At 43.1% G+C, this 17071-nt stretch overlaps 1 long non-coding RNA gene across 1 annotated transcript; it reads right to left on the reverse strand.

Moving 5' to 3' along the window:
* Positions 1-137: 137 nt before the first annotated feature.
* LOC116542229 lies at positions 138-12867 on the reverse strand. The gene is made up of 3 exons (XR_004265125.1): positions 12858-12867; positions 3868-3871; positions 138-502 (listed from the first exon to the last, which is right to left on the reverse strand). It is a non-coding gene; the product is annotated as an uncharacterized LOC116542229 (long non-coding RNA).
* Positions 12868-17071: the final 4204 nt, after the last annotated feature.

Genomic DNA, 17071 nt, shown 5'->3' on the forward strand with positions numbered 1-17071 from the left:
GGCAACGCTTGTCTCCCAGGAGCTCCAGTTGCCAGCTAAAATGGCACCCGGACCGACGTATTTTGTGCAGAGACCCACCACGCCGGCCAAAACAGCCACACTGGCGACCGATGGGGCTCCTCCGCCTGGAATTCTCCTGGTCTGTGGGCAATAAAAATCCATGTGGAAATGCGGTGTCCACTCACCCTCCGTGCTTTTGCTGTAAGCTGCAATCCTGAGCTGCTCCTAATCAGCCATCTTGGATCCTCCCCGGGCCTTCTTTACAATGTACTCAGCAATGGCAAGTTTCAAAATTTTGTTATTGTCTTTTGGAGTTATTGCTTTGCCTTTCTTTATCTGAGATAAATAATTAATGCTTGCCATTAGAGAATTGCTGAAGCAGTAATCAACACTTGAGATTTTGCAAAGGTTCCCAAGTATTTGTAGAACCTGGCCATCCTTTCCATTTTACAAGATAACATTCTATATCCTTTACTACCTTGTAGTCACACAAGTATTTCACCTCATAATTGTTGATTCCTTTTGTTGATTCCAGTCAATTTACATGTGAGCTTTTTTTTCTACGTAATTTCTGAAGGGTATTATCAGGTGAAACTAGTCAAGACACACACGAAGCTCCTTGTGCCTCAGCCCCAGCTCCTGCCATGTTGTGTAGCTTTCATTCAAACCCAAGCCTGGAAACTAATTGATAGGCTGTAATACTCTGTTTTTAATTATTCCAGTTAAACTTGTTCACTTGACTTACAACTTTTCTGCTTATACAGATCAAGTAAGAATTTAGCAGGCTTCTTGTTTCACTTCTAGGCACCCATGATCAACTAGCCAATGCCATGGGTCCCATAGGTCTGTGTGAGTCAGACTATTCTGATTGCTGCCTGGACTCTGCTGTCCATTACAGTAACCATGTTCATTTTACCTTTGGCTGATGAGTGCCACCTCTTGGCCCCTGACACCCTAGGATCCAATTACTCCCATTGCATTTAGGTTAATGCCCTCAGAAGAGGGTGAAGAGGCCACTTTTGCTAGGGTTGGGGAGGCTGCTTCCACTGGTAGAAAAGATTCATTAAAATTACGCTTGATCTTAGTCAAAAGGCAGAGAAGCAATGAAAAGATTCATTAAAATTTAGGGGTTCAATGTCCCCAGCTTCCTTAGGGTCTTCCCATATATCCCATTCCAACTCTGGATCTCATTCCTTCCCAACTAATGCCCTCTCTCTTTTATTGAGTTGCACAGTGGATGACAGAGGGTGAGGGAATCCCAAATGCCTGGGTCTCTCTCCTCATCCCCCCCTTTGAGACCCTCACCATTTTATATCAGTGAGAGGTCTCACTTTCATTCTCACTTTCCAGATTTTCTGAAGAAACTGACTGATAATGTTTCATATAATACACTTGTGATGTCATTTTTGGCTAACTACGGTAGTGGTGAAGCCCCTAATCATCTGAAGGAACAGGGGGAGTAGACAAGGGAGCAACAAACAAACACCTGTTACTATTTTAACACTTATAATGAGGGTTTTGAATCCTCCCAAGGATGAAAACCAACCTCCAAATAAGGACTCAGGGTTAAAGCCATGCCATACCTGTACAGGTACGTGTGCCAGTTTGGTCATGTCTCCCACAATACCTTCCACTGCTTGCCTCTGGTCATCTATGTGCAGACAGCAGTTGGTTAGATTGAATTTTCCACAGACTCCTCCTCTGGCTGCTAGCAAATAATCTAGGGCCAGCCGGTTCTGGTAAATCACATTTCTCATTTGAGTTTTGTTGTTGTTGTTGTTGTTATTGGGCTAAATGGGATAGAGCTTTGCCCGTTTCATTCGTATTTCCAAAACAGCCTACAACCGGATGATCCAGTTGAGCATGTAAATAGGGGTCTGGTATCCCTATGAGCCATCCTCTGCCCATGTGGTCAGCCCATAATACTTAATAGGTCTCTCCGGCGGCCACTTATCTGTCCATTCTCCTATCTTTAGGTTTCTTTTTCTCTCTAGCGGAGTAGACTGAATACATTAATAGCCCACCTGTCTTAACAGATAATAGGAAGAAAGAGGGCTTAATGATGACTATGACACAGCTACCTGTCCATCTCATGGATTACACACCTTATATTGAGTACCATTATATAAACAGGTTCCCTTCTGTGTCCCCGTACGTTTATAAGAACTGTAGGACAAAAGAATGGCAGTAACCTTTATGCCTTACCTGGTGTACATACTGAGGACGTTCTTTAAAATTAGTTAATGCTCCTACTGTACAAGTCCAAATATTAAGAACAAGTCCCACAATGAATTTCCTCATGCTTCAGCCGTGCGTGGACCAGCCAGCTTCCAGGATGTGGCTGGAGCAAGGCTTGTTGTCCTTTTTAGGGTGATTCTGCAGTCCTTGCCTTGGTCCAAGTCTCGGGTGTTGCTGGTTTTTTACACGGCTGTGGTGGATTCAGGCTGGGATTCCTTCTACCTTCACAGCTGTGGGATTGGTCAGGATCAGGTCTGAGGTCCTTTCCATTGTGGCTTTAGAGGGACTGTACTCCTGTCCTTTATCCACACATGATTACCTAGTGAGAAAGGGTGAGCTAGCAGAAAAAGGCTTACAGAACATTTGTTATTTACTCAGGTTGAAGCATCTTAAGCGATTCTCCCTAGGGCTAGTAACTAGCATCCTAACTCAATCTCTCCCCACTCCCAAGGAGTTCCTAGGAGTGCCCAGAGTAGGGGAGGAGGCCTATGGTATAAGACTTAATAGGGGAATATCCTGTTTTTCCTAAAGGGAGTGTCTCTAATTTTGAATAACACCAAGGGAAGTGCCTGCACCCACTTTAATCTTGTTTCCTGACACACTTTCCCTAAGCTGTTTTTGATGGTCCGATTCATTTTTCCACTTTTCCGGAACTCAGGCTGGTAGGCAGCCTGCAGTTTCCAGGTGATACCCAAGGCTGTTGCTGTTTTCTGGACTAAATCCTCCACAAATGCTGGTCAGTTGTCTGATCTGATGCGCAGTGGCAGTCCAAACCTAGGGATAAGATATCGAAGCAGCACACGGATTCATGGGCCCTTTCAGTCACACCCAGAGTATGTGCACACCAGGACCAACAAATACTTATGTCCTCCACACTTGGACATTTCAGTAAAGTCTATCTGGAGATCTTTAAACAGAGCTTCTCCGCAAGCTTGAATGCCCGGGAGAATGGTTGGGACCCTGCCTCATGTTGTGTTGCCGACATGTAATGAATGCATCGCTGTGCCACAGTTTTAGTCAAGGCTGATAAGTGTAAGATGTAAAAGTACTGACCCAGCATCTTTTCAAGTGACTCTTGATCTAAACGAGTGGTCTCATGTATGGCTTGTACAACCACTGCACATAGCAGGCCCTGGTATTTGGCAGACTTACCAATGAGGTCTTTTGGTATTCATTAGAGTCATCGCTGTGTGGGCTGCTTTGATATTTAAATTATTCCCAGAGTTGAGGCTAGAATCTTTGATTGCCATTTTTCTTCTTCCTTTTTTTTCTTTTTGACAGCATGAAAAGGCTGTGTTAAAATTGGCTAACCCCAAAGCCAGGACCAACAGAAGTTTCACTTTTAGCTTTTGCCCCATTCAAAGTGTGTCTTGTCTTTTCCCCTCCCCCCTTTGTCACTTTGTGTAAGGGTTTGGCCAGTACTGCAAAGTTTGGAAATCTACAATTTACAAAACCCACCGCTCCCAGGAGCTCTCTCACCTGCTTTTTAGTCTCAGGTTCTGTTACTTTGCAAGCGGCTTGCTTCCTCTCTGCTTCTGGGCTGTGTTCCCCCTTCCAGATGGTGGGCCTCAGATATTGCATTTGCTTTTTGGCAAATCAGGGCTTTCCTTTTAGACACTTTATACCCACAGTCCTCCAGGTGCCAAAGTAAGGCATTGGTTTGCACCCCCGACTGCCGTGGGGTGTCCCAATAGAAGGTTATCAGCATACAGGTGCAGCATGCAAGCAAGAAACTTCTGGGGGATGGTCACAGGCTGATGCCTCCCCAACGATGATGGGAGAGTTTCTGAGCCCCTGGGAAGCTGGGTCCTGGTGTATTGAGTGGTTACACCTACTTCTGTGTTTCTCCCATTGAAATGCAAATAGTTTTTGACCCTCCAAGGCCAGTCGAATGCTAAGGAGGTATTCTTTAAGTCCAATTAGGTGAACCAACTATCCGCTGCTGGGAATAATCCCAACTGTGTGTATAAGTTGGGTGCAAAGCCACGCAAACCCTGCACTGGCCTGGGCGATAATATCAGTCCTCTGCTTCTGGCTAGGAACTCTCCACCCTCCTTGCCAAGGGACAGTGAGAGCCTGGATGACCCCCGACTGAGGCAGTTTCAGCTGCAGGTTGTCTCTTTTGTTGAATGGGATAGTGGTCCTCGATTTGCACAGTAGGTTTTGTTGGAAAAGGGGGGCAAGGGCAATTCATTAAGTACAAGAAAGTCTGTTCTCTTAATACCTTAATAGATTTAACAACACTGGCTTTGTTCCTCTCGATGGGGGGTTACAGGGCTGTCGTCCAGACCATGGGCTCTTTGGGAGTATATGAGTCCAGCACCTCTCTCTTTTTTACTCCAGTGGCCCTTCCATTAGATTGAACAGAGCCCCTTCACACTCATTTGGATCCTCGTGCTTAGGATCGTCCTGTTCCTCAGTTAACTGTGGATATTTTTTCATCCAGCATCCTATTTCTCAACAGAATGCACACTGATCGCATTGCAGGCCCAGGCGGGCAGACTGGGGGGCTTTCCAGGAACCCCCCTTTTTCCATACTCTTGGGGGTTCTGGTAATCTGCAGGAACATGCTCCTCCAGCCAATTAGAAGTGGCTTGGAGTATTCTCCGCCTTTCGTCCTTGTTAAAAAAGATGCATAAGCAGCTGATGGCAATCAGCCCAAATGGGGTTATGAGTCTGAATAATAGTTTGCAGTAGATCAATGAGAGCCTGGGGTTTATCGGTATAAGACAGGTTATTATTTTTCCAGTTGATAAGATCAGCCGAGGTGAATGGCAGGTACGTGAAAACACGTCTTTCTACCATGTGGCTGTCCTCATCCACTCCCGTGTACCCCTGCTCTCTCAAAGGCATCTGAACCCTGGCCTTGGGTCGCAGACGGGCTGCCAGAGGTGGACTTCCCTCTGGGAAGCGGGCAGCAATGGGCGGAGTTTTTTTACATTCTCTTTTGTCTGCTCTGGAGGATTTTAGGGATGTGCAGCTCTGGTGGGGTTGCTGAGGCCTCCGGCCCAGGGGCAGGGAGTCCTTGAGGAGGAGGAGACATTATCGACAAAAACTCTTCTGCCACTGGGTTAACCAAAATCTTGGGAGCCATTGTTTCTGCCACTGAATCTGCCCAGGCCTTGGGAGTCCACTTTTCTCGGCGGCTAGGGGGTGGTGGTTTCTAGCAGTCTGTCTCTTAGCTACTAAAACAGTTGCTGCCTGCTCTCTTAGCCATTTCAGAGGGTTTAACACTAACTGCAACCACGAGTCTATGTATGGAAATTGATCGAGGTGTTCTAGCTCGCCGTTTATAACCTCATGCCTTACTTTGGAGACAAGGGACCTGTCTAGGGTCCCCTCTGGGGGCCAACCTACCGTAAGTGCTGGCCAATCTTCCCTACATAAAACCCTTAATTTCTCTGGTGTCATAATTACTTCATAATTCCCACTAAATCCCTTTTTGAAATTTTTCAGCATGGTTTCTAAAGGGGTGGAATGGCTATGGAAATGACCCATATAAACACTTCAAAGAAAATTCCCACAGTTGGGAGAGTGTTAGTTCACTCACAGAAGTTCCTGTTCCCGCCTAGCAAGATGCACTCTCCGATTTATTCACTTCAATCCTTTTACAATGCCCAGAGGCTTCTTCACTCAAGCCTTCTGTGGCTGTGTCTAATTCTTACAAATTGCTCGCATGAGGACCTTCCTAATGGACCTGATACCTTTTATGACTGATGAGTCCGGTCAGACCCATCTATACACACAGACACACATTCAATTGCGCTCTTTCCAATTCAAAACCATAAGCAAAAGCTTCCAAGGTTACAGAGAGAGCCACCTTCAGAAGTGCCAATCTGGCACCCGTGGGTGATTCAGGCCACATTTCCACCCAAAATGAGGTGGGCTACTTTCCCGGGTTCAATCTCACCAAATTCAGTGTCCAGACTTCCCCAAATATTCGTTCCTCCTCGGTGGTCAGCCACTGGGTGGATCAACACTGCACAGCCTCCTTGCTCCTCTCTGGTGAGGCTTTTCCACCAGGCAAATACCTGCCCAGGAGCTCTCTCAGGATGCATCACCCCAGGGAGCAGGAGTCCCCCCTACAGGGATGCTCCACAAGGCTAGGCAAACCACCTAAGAGACTTTTTCCCACCGTCTGCTATCCGAGAGTCGCTTCCCAGCCAATGCTCCAAAAATGTAGCAGGAGCGGCCGTGGGAAAGGATCTCTCGGACACCGAATACAGCAGGAAGGAATTTATTTCAGCTGGGAGCAAGGTGGCATAGGTGCCTAACAGCCAAGCTCATCTAACAAAGGAAGGTTCAGCCTATTTATATAGGCTTATACTTTAGATGTTACACATGGAAGAATCTTAGGTTCATAGTTTTAGGACTCACATGTGAAAAGGTTTTGGTTTACAGTTTTAGGACTTACATGTGAAAAGGTCTCTGTTTACAGTTTCAGGAATCACATATGAAAGGGTTCCCCGGTTTACAGTTTTAGGACTCACGTGAAAAAGTTTCTGGTTTGATCTTGTTTTAAGTAAAAATAGTGCCTTCTGGAGAGTTTCCCCAAGGTCTAGCCTGTTGTTTTCAGGAAGGAGATTCAGGAGGCTCCAGCTGGCCTGCTCTCTCTCTCTTATTGAGATGCACAGTGGATGACAGAGGGGGAGGGAATCCCAAATGCTAGGGTCTCCCTCCTCATCGTCAGGCCAGGCATGGTGGCTCACTCCTGTAATCCTAGCACTTTGGGAGGCCAAGGTGGGTGGATCACCTGAGGTCAGGAGTTCAAGACCAGCCTGGCCATCGTGGTGAAACCCCAACTTATAAAAGGTTTTTTTCAATTTAAAAAAAGAAAGCTAAGATTGTCTATGATAGTTGTAAAAAATGTTATAAAAAGGAATTTATGCAAGAAATGCATAATTTTGTTTTGAAACTTTAAACAAGTTTTGAAATGTTAATTGTAAAGGAAATTCTGTGTGTAAACATGTTGGCTAAAGTTAAACACGCATCATCCAGTTTTTCTGTAAACTGAACATTAAAATAAAAGCACAACAGGTTTTTCTTAAAGCACTAACCTGCTCTTTAACAAAGATTATAAAAGATCTCTTAGTACAGGCACCACTCCTAGAATTTCCAGTACACCAGCTCCAGCCTGGAGACCAACCTACCTCATGCTGCTAACCACCAAGACTACTGTTTGTACAGCTGAAAAGAGATGGACACATCACACCTGAGTCAAGAAAGTGCCATCACTGTTAGAATCATGGACTATCGTTCCAGGATCAGACCCTACCAAGTTAAAGCTAAGAAAAGCTTAGTCTATCTTTTCTTTTTCTTTTCTTCCGTTTAGCTACTCCCCATCTTATTATTAATATAAATAGATTAACTCACCTCAAGTTATTACTTTTGATGCCTTTTTAGTTATACCTTGTGGAGATTTACATGACAGCTTACTACTTCAGAAAACTATCTGTCCCTCTTAGACTTCCTCATATTAGAAAGACATAATGAATTCTTCTAAGGATACTAGTAGTCCAAGGAATAGTAGCTGTATTAATTGGTAGGAATCAGACTCTTGTCCCTCTAAAACAGAATCTCTGTGCTCTGCTTGATCCAATGTCATATGGAACACTAAAGGTTTAGGATAGACCTGCTTCCACAGGCTTTTGAGAGTCCTTAAAACCATGTATCCATTTCACCAAAGGAATTATTCCTTCTAGGTATTTAATATATTGAATTATTCCTTCAATATAACCAATGTAATCCTATACAGCTTACTATTGTTATTACAACATCTGAAAACTCTTCCCCTTCATTGAGTCATATTTATGATAAAGGAGCTGACATTTCAGGAAAGAAGAAATTTTTGAAATGTGCTTTATTGCTCCTTCAACCTCTTTATCAATCACCCCTCCTAGACACAATGACAAAACCAAGCTCTCGGTGGTAGAAGTAGAGGATCTAAGGCAAACCATAGCCATTGAAACAGGATATAAAGATGCAAATGCCTGGTTAGAATGGATTGACTATTTCATTCGCACCTTAAATAAATGCAACTGTTATGCTTGTGTGCCCTGGTAGGCCAGAGGCCCAGGTTGTCCCCTTTCCACTTGGATGGTCCTCAAATCAAGCGGACATGGAATATATGGTAGCTCTTTTTCAAGATTTCACTGCTTGGAATAACAAATTGTGCCAAGTTATTTCGCTGCTATTTCCCGAGGTTCAGTACCCTGCGGGTTGGCCCCCGAGGGCCATACAGCCTCCATCTCCCAAGGTGAAGTTCGCCTCGTGTCTCTCATGACAGGGGTAGAACTTAGTGTTCCTTGGAAACTTAACAGGATGCAGTGAAATCAGGCACTTCCAAGAGCTGGATCATCAGTCCGCCCTTACTCGTCCCCGAGCAGATGCATGGTGGTATTGTGGAGGACCTTAACTGGACACTCTGCCAAATAATTGGAGCAGCACTTGCACTCTAATCCAATTTGCTATCCCTTTTACCCTGGCATTTCATCAACCAGAAAAAGAAAATATGACATTGGCAAATAAGAGAAGCTTCTTATAGGTCCTTTGATTCCCATGTCTATCTAAATGCAATTGGAGTTCCTTGAGGAGTACTAGATAAATTTACAGCCTGAGATCAGATAGCTGCAAGATTTGAGCCAATGTTGTTTTGGTAGGTAACAAGAATTTAGATTGAATAAACTACATTTATTACAACCAACAGTGGTTTGTTAACTATACTAAAGATGCTGTCAAAAGAATAACTGAACAATTAAGATCCACTAGCCAAATGGCCTAGGACAACAGAATAGCCCTAGATATGATATTAGTGGAGAAACGTGGTGTTTGTGTTATGATTAAAACCCAGTGTTGTGCCGTTATTCCAAACAACACCGCTTCTGATGAGACCATAACAAAAGCCCTCCAAGGACTTACTGCTTTATCAAATGAGCTAGCTAAAAATTCTGGCATCAATAACCCTATTCAAATTGACTCACAAGACGGTTCAGTCAATGGAAGGAAACCATAACGTCAATTCTTACCTCTCTAGCAACTGTGATAAGTATGCTGCTTCTCGTTAGATGTTGTATCATACCATGCATCCAAGGACTTGTGCAGAGGCTAGTAAACACAACTCTTGCTAAAATATCCCCAACCCCTCCTCAACCCTACTGAGATAGATTACTTCTTTTAGAAGAACAAACAACTGAGTCAAGATATGTTAAATAAGTTTGAAGAGGAACTATAAAATAGAAAAAGGGAAGAATTGTAGGAAATAATAAAATGTTCCTCTTCAAAGCTTTCCTCAGTTCATTACAAATAAATAATAGTTTTTTCAAAGGTTAATTTAAAGCTTCGGCTAATAATCTTAAAGTAGCTGTTAGTCATAATAAAGAAATAAATATTTCCTGCGTTCTTAGTTCTTACACTTTAACCTAGATATTTGCCCTGGGAAGCCTGGACAAGCCCAGGCAAATCTAAGGTCATAGCTTATTCCCCTTCCTTATTTGAAAATGTTGTTGCTTCTGTAAGCATTCCTCAGGTTACTTCCTCTTTTCCTTTGTTCTCCTCTGCGTTTACCTCTTTAGGAAAGCTTTAAGTTAGCCAACCGGGTGCAGCTTAGACTGTGAAGTCCAGTTCCAGCCAATGGAATGAGGACACAGCAATAGGGTAGATGCGTTAGATAAAAGTGGCCCTGCCTTCTTTGTACAGTGTCCTCTTGTGGCAAGGTGACTAACAGGAGCACCCTTTCTGTACAGAGTAAAGTTGCCTTGCTGAGAAAAATTAAATTTATATTCAAGTGCTACTTCTTTTGCGGCACCACAAATTTACATATAACAATCACCCTCGACTAGAGAGGTCGAGGCTGCAGTGAGCTGAAATTGCACCACTGCACTCCAGCCCGACTTAGACCCTGTCAAATAAATAAATTATGTATGTATGTATGTATGTTAACCTCATCCAAAAATATCCTCACAGAACACCCAGAATAATATTTGACCAAATATCTGGGCACCAATGGCATATTCAACTTGATACATAAAATTAATCCTCACAGTACCATACTGTACAACTTTTGGAGTGAAGCTGGAATGTCATCACATTTCCAAGACTAACTCAAATGTCCACAAATGATGCTTAAGTCATGAGGATCATCTCAACTTTTGTTTTGGATGCCTGACAAGCTGTCACTCTTCAACCTGAATGTCTGATTTCCAGACATTTTATTATCAAGAGAGGTAACAATGCCAAGCCGACTATTCCAGGTCAAAATAGTCAATAATTCACAAATTATTTTTAGGAATAAATCATAAATTATTGTATGTTTTGAAGGTATCACAAAGTTAAAAGTTGCAAGGGCAATACAGATAACTTTTTTCCTGAACCATTTGAGAGTAAGTTACAGACCTGGTGCCCATCATTTCTTAATATTTTAGTGTGCATTTTCTACAAACAAGTACATTTTCCAGCATAACCACAATGTACCCATCAATGTCATGAAATTAATGTTGGTACATTACTAACACCTTGTCCTCAGACCCTATCCAAATTATACCTATTATCATAATAATCTCATAATTTTTAGCAAGATGATCCAAACCAGGAACATGCATTTCATGTTTATGAATGTTTTAAAAACAAGTCTGTGTAGTGAGTGAAGGAACAGTGATAGAAGATGTAAAAGCTTTGCATTTATAATTTATTCTGAAAACCCTGAGATTCAAGTAATACATTATTTCATTCACTGTTTCACACAGAGAATCACTCATTTGTAAGAGTTTGCCTTTCTATCTGATTTCCACAGGAAATGATACTATCAGTATCATACTCAGAATCTAATTACATATAAGGCACTAACCTCTCACCTGTTTTCAGCTTTGTGTAAAGACAAGGGATCAGAACATCCCTCTCTGCTATTTCATACTTAAGTGTGGGAGTTGATCCAAAGGAAAAATATTTTTTAAAGTTTGTGAGCAAAAAGATATAAAAGGTAAAAATTTTTTCCTTGAATGATTCTCACCTGGCAGATCTATGGATAGATTAGCTGACTTTTTGGATCCCTGAATATACCTAATAGAAGTTTGGAAGGACCATGTCAAAATTAATGTGAACTGACAAAGATTTGGGGTTCAAAGCAAAAATTCAACTTTGGAAAAGTGAGCAAGCACTTAATCAGAAACAAAAAAAAATGAGGTGAAAATGGTTTCCAGGTGCTGTTGCTGTTATAGTTTGAATCATAAAGTTATTAAAAGGCTGCTGTAACAAACCACCATAGACTGGGTGACTTAAAAAGAACAAAAATTTATTTCTCACAGTTCTGGAGGCTGGGAAGTCTAAGATCAAGGCATCAGCAGATTCAGCGTCTGGTGAGGGGCCACTTTCTGGTTCATAGATGGCACCTTCTCACTGTCTCCCCACTCGGTAGAAGGGGCAAGGGGTCTCTCTTGGTACTCTTATTATTAAGGGCACTAATCCCATCCATGGGGCTCCACGTTCGTGACCTATTCACCTACCAAAGGCCCTACACCTGCAGATACCATCATATGGGGGATTTGATTTCCATCTGTGAATTTGGGGGAAGAGGGACAAACATTCGTTTTGTAGCAAAAGGGGTAGAGTAACATCTGCGAATAACTTGAGGAAAGAATTATTATTTAAAAACTATTAACTAGATTTAAATGATTTCAAGAATGAAATGAAAATCCTGGTAATGGGTGGAAACATAGGTAAATTCTCCTTTTCCATTTACCACTACCTGCCTGAACAACAGTCATTTCTCATTAATAGGAATTTTAGATCATTAGTAAAAAGTCTTGATCAGGAATTGGGTATAGCTGTTTGCAGCTATACACAAAAAAAAACTTATATAAAACGTATATTCATAAAAGACGCTCGAGTATGTCATTAAAAATGTCGTTTATTTAAATATACAAATTTATTTTTTTTGTAATAACTATATGAAATAAATACAAAGTAACACATTTTTACCAATCCCCCTTCCCATCCTTCTCACCACCCTCGAACCCCCACCAAATCAGAATCAGAAACAGCCAGAGGGATGTCTGTATGGAGACACAGGGAGGCCTCGCACCCAGGCAGTTCAGCAACTCCTAGGTGGGTGGCCCTTCCCATCTGAGTACCCCTCAATGTGCCTGCTCCTCCTGGGATCGTTTCTGCTCCCTTGGGCCTCTGCTTTTGGTCTGCAGTGGTTGGTTATGTAGAGGGGTCAGTATTAGCGTTGTTCCAGGCCAAGCTACAGGTTGGGCAGGTCACATAGCAGGACAGGCCCAGCTGCGGACTCTCATGTCTGTCTGCAGTTAGGAGCAGCAGGAAGTAATGGATGCACCAGGCGCTGACTCGGCCTGTCCCTAAGTCTTAGTCTAGGGGAAGGGTCTGGCTGTTTACCTGCCTTCCTGTTTGGAGCTGATCCTAGGACCAAACGGGATGCCATCGTCCAAGGGCAGGGAGATGCTAGAAGAGAGGTCCTCAGAAGAGAATGAGGCCTAAATGCCAAGTAAAGGGCAGGAAGGGGATCAATCCCAGCAGCACCTCCTGGTGGTAGTTGGGGGAATAAAATAGCCAGAGAAGAGGTGGCCTGAAGGCATCTGCAGAGCTTGAATCTCTCCGTAGCCAACCTGAGCTCCTAAACCCCTCTGGACTGGGTACCCTTCTCCACTTAACCTGCCTACTCAAGAAAGGTAAGACAAGGCCAGGCGCAGTGTGGTTCAAGCCTGTAATCCCAGCACTTTGGGAGGCCGAGGTGGGTAGATCACCTGAAGTCAGGAGTTCGAGACCAGCCTGGCCAAAATGCTGAAACCCTGTTATTACTAAAAATACAAAAATTAGCCAGGCGTGATGATGGACACCTGTAATCCCAGCTACTCAGGAGGCTGAGACAGGAGAATCACTTGAACCTGGGAGGCGGTGGTTGCAGTGAGCCGAGATTGTGCCACTGCACTCCAGCCTGGGCGACAGAGACTCAGAAAAGAAAGAGAGAGAGAGGAAAGAAAGATGGACCTTCTGGCAGGTGGGAAGGGACGGGAGATGGTGCTGGAGCATGATGTGGTGGTGGGGGCAGGTGAGTTTCTTCACCTCAAAGAGCTGGGTGACCAACACTGCCTTGAAGCTGCCATCTTTCTGGAGGCCACCACAGTCTTCAGGGGTCACAAGTCAGGATAACCACAAGCTTCAATGGCACTGGCCCTATAAAATATAAAGCCCTGCCTTTCTCCACCTGATCTCCTTCCCGTCTTACTTCCCGTGCCCCAGCCATTCCCAGCAGGATAAGCCGGAGCCCGCTGTCTGGTTTCCAGGCCTTAGCTACTGCTGAACTCCCAGTTGGATTCTCCTCCCTCTCACGACCAGAGAAACCCCTATTCATCTCTCCAGACAGTTCATAATCACCTTCTCCGGGATCTTCCCTCACCTTCCTTCAGACATGGAAAAGTGAAAATATTAGCTATGAAAAATATATAGTTCAAAGAAAGAACACAATAGATGGGGTAAATAGATTGACCACAGATGAAGAATGAATGAGTGAATTGGAAGATCAGACTGAGGACCTCTCCCAGAAAGCAGCAGGAAAGAATAAAAATATAGAAAACGGCCAGGCGCGGTGGCTCAAGCCTGTAATCCCAGCACTTTGGGAGGCCGAGGCGGGTGGATCACGAGGTCAAGAGATCGAGACCATCCTGGTCAACATGGTGAAACCCCATCTCTACTAAAAATACAAAAAATTAGCTGGGCATGGTGGTGCATGCCTGTAATCCCAGCTACTCAGGAGGCTGAGGCAGGAGAATTGCCTGAACCCAGGAGGCGGAGGTTGTGGTGAGCCGAGATCGCGCCATTGCACTCCAGCCTGGGTAACAAGAGCGAAACTCCGTCCCAAAAAAAAAAAAAAAAAAAAAAAAAAAAAAAAGGACAAGAAAAAAAATATTAAAACTCCGAAAAAAAAAAAAAAAAAAAAAAAAAAAACAGAAATGGAGAAGTGTCAGCATTTTGATAATAGCAAAGAATAAATAAATAAATAAATACAAGAAAATGTTTGAAGAATGGAGATAAATATCCCAGGAATAAAGTTTGCTGAATACAAAATCAGTTTACAAAGTCTATTGTATTTCTATATACAACAAATACAGCTAAAAAACAAAACAAAAAAAATTACCATTTAAATAGCATTTAAAAATCAATTACCTAGAGATCTCAGAAGTAAGTCTAACAGAGGATGTGTAAATCCTTTCTGGAGAAAACTCTAGAACTTGCAAAAGAGATTAAAGAAGATGATCACCCTGGGCAACATGGTGAAGCCCTGTCTCTGCAAAAAATACAAAAATTTCTGCATGCCTGTAGTCACAACTACTTGGGAAGCTGACGCAGGAGGATCGCTTGAGCCTGGGAGGTGGAGGTTGCAGTGAACTAAGATCGCACTATTGCACTCTAAGCTAGGTGACAGAGTGAGACTCTCTCAAAAAACAAAGAAAGAAAGATGATTTAAATAACACCTGTAATCCCAGCACTTTGGGAGGCCAATGTGGGAAGATCACTTGAGCCCATGAATACAACAGTAGCCTGGGCATAGTGAGACTCTGTCTCTACAGAATTTTTTAGAAATTAGCTGGGTGTAGTGCCAGGTGCCTGTAGTCCCAGCGACTTGGGAGGCTGAAGTGGGATCACTTGAGCCTGGGAGGTCAAGGCTGCAATGAGCTGTGATCAAGCCACTGGACTCCAGCCCGGATGACAGAGTGAGACTCTCTCTCAAAAAAAAAAAAATGTGAATAAGTGGAGTGATACACCATATTCATGTGCATAGGCTGGTGAACTAAATATTACAAGAATGCCAGTTCTCCCAAAGTTGATCTACAGATTCCAATTAAACCCTTATGGATTGGTTGGTTGGTTTGTTTTGGTGGAACTTGACTGATTCTAAAATGTATATATTAATATAAATGAAAAAGGTTAAGAATAGCCATGACTCCTGAAGAACTAGGACGGAGGACTTGCTCTCTCAGATGTTAAGGGTTTTTTATTGTTGTTTTGTTTTTTTTTAAATAAAGCTATAGTAATTAAGACTGCTGTATTGGCAGCCGGGCGCAGTGGCTCATGCCTGTAATCCCAGCACTTTGGACAACTGAGGTAGAAGGATCACCTGAGGTCAGAAGTTTGAGACCAGCCTGGCCAACATGGTGAAACCCTGTCTTTACTAAAAATACAAAAAAATTAGCTGGGCATGGTGGCACACGCCTGTAATCCCAGCTACTCAGAAGGCTGAGACAGGAGAATCACTTGAAACAGGAAGGTGGATGCTGCCATGAGCCAAGATCACGCCATTGCACTCCAGCCTGGGCGACAAGAGTGAAACTGTGTCTCAGAAAAAAAAAAACAAAAAACGTATAGTATTGGCACAAAGAAAAGTGAATCCTGCCAGGCATGGTAGCCCATGCCTGTAATTCCAGCACTTTGGGCAGCCGAGGTGGAAGGATCACCTGAAGTCAGGAGTTCAACACCAGCCTAGCCAACGTGGTGAAACCCTAACTCTACTAAAAATACAAAAATTTGCCAAGTATGGTGGCAGATGCCTATAATCTCAGCTACTTGGGAGGCTGAGGCAGGAGAATTGCTTGAACCCAGGAGATGGAGGTTGTTGTGAGCTGAGATCGTGCCACTGCACTCCAGCCTGGGTGACAGAGTGAGATTCCATCTCAAAAAAAAAAAGAAAAAGAAAAATGAATCCATGCATACTTGATTTATCAAAAATGTGTCCCATAGAGCTGTAGAAGCAGGGCAATCTTTTCAACAAATGGTACTGGGACAATTAGGTGTCCAGTTTAAAAAAAAAAAAAAAACAACTAAAACTAAATTGGCTATTTAGTTCACATCATACATTTTTTAAAAATCAAATAATTCCCGGTACATTATAGACCTAAGTGTGAAAAGCAAAGAAGGCAACACAGGAAAATATTCTTGACATTAGAATAGTAAAAGATGTCTTTTTTAAAAAATAGAGACAGGAGTCTTGCTACATTGACCAGCCTGGTCTCAAACTCCTGGCCTCAAGTGATCCTCCCACCTTGGCCTCCCAAAGTGCTGGGATTACAGGCATGAGCCACCATGCTGGACCTGGGATGGTAAACGATTTCTTAAGACACCAAAAGTACAAATCACGAAAGGAAAGGACCGATAAAATTGACTCCATCAAAAATAATAACTTCTTCACCCAGAGACCATAAACAGTGCAAAGGAAAGCCACAAAATGGGAAAACATGTCTGCATCACTTAAAATCAGATTCCATATCCAGATTGTAAGATGAAGTTCTACAGTTCTGCAATTCAACAAGAGAAAGATAGATAATCAATAGAAAAATATGCCAAAGAGTTGAACAGGCATTTTACAAGAGAGTACTCAAATGGCCAGTAAAAAATATGAAAAGGTAGGCCTGGTGTGGTGGCTCATGCCTGCAATCCCAGCAACCTGGGAAGCCCAGGTGGGAGGACCAGTTGAAGCCAGGAGTTCAAGACCAGCCTGGGCAACATTATCAAGACCATCTCTACAAAAAATGTTTTTTAATATCCAGGCATGATAGTGGCATGTCTGTAGTCCCAGCTGCTTAGGAGCCTGAGGCAGGAGGACTGCTTGAGCCCAGCCCTGTAGTATGAGGCTACAATGAGCTATGATCATGCCACTGCATTCCAGCCTGGGCAACAGAACAAGTCCCTGTCTCTAAAAAGAAAAAAAATATTAAAGGTGCTCAACTTCATTAGATATCAGGAAAATGCCAATTTAACCCACTTGAGATACCATTTTACAATCCTCAGCTTGGCAAAAATTTAAAATTGACTGTTCCAAGGGTTG

This window comes from Sapajus apella, unplaced genomic scaffold (genome assembly GCF_009761245.1).
Source record: "Sapajus apella isolate SASKATOON/1434 unplaced genomic scaffold, GSC_monkey_1.0 scaffold164, whole genome shotgun sequence".
Classification (NCBI taxonomy): domain Eukaryota; kingdom Metazoa; phylum Chordata; class Mammalia; order Primates; family Cebidae; genus Sapajus; species Sapajus apella.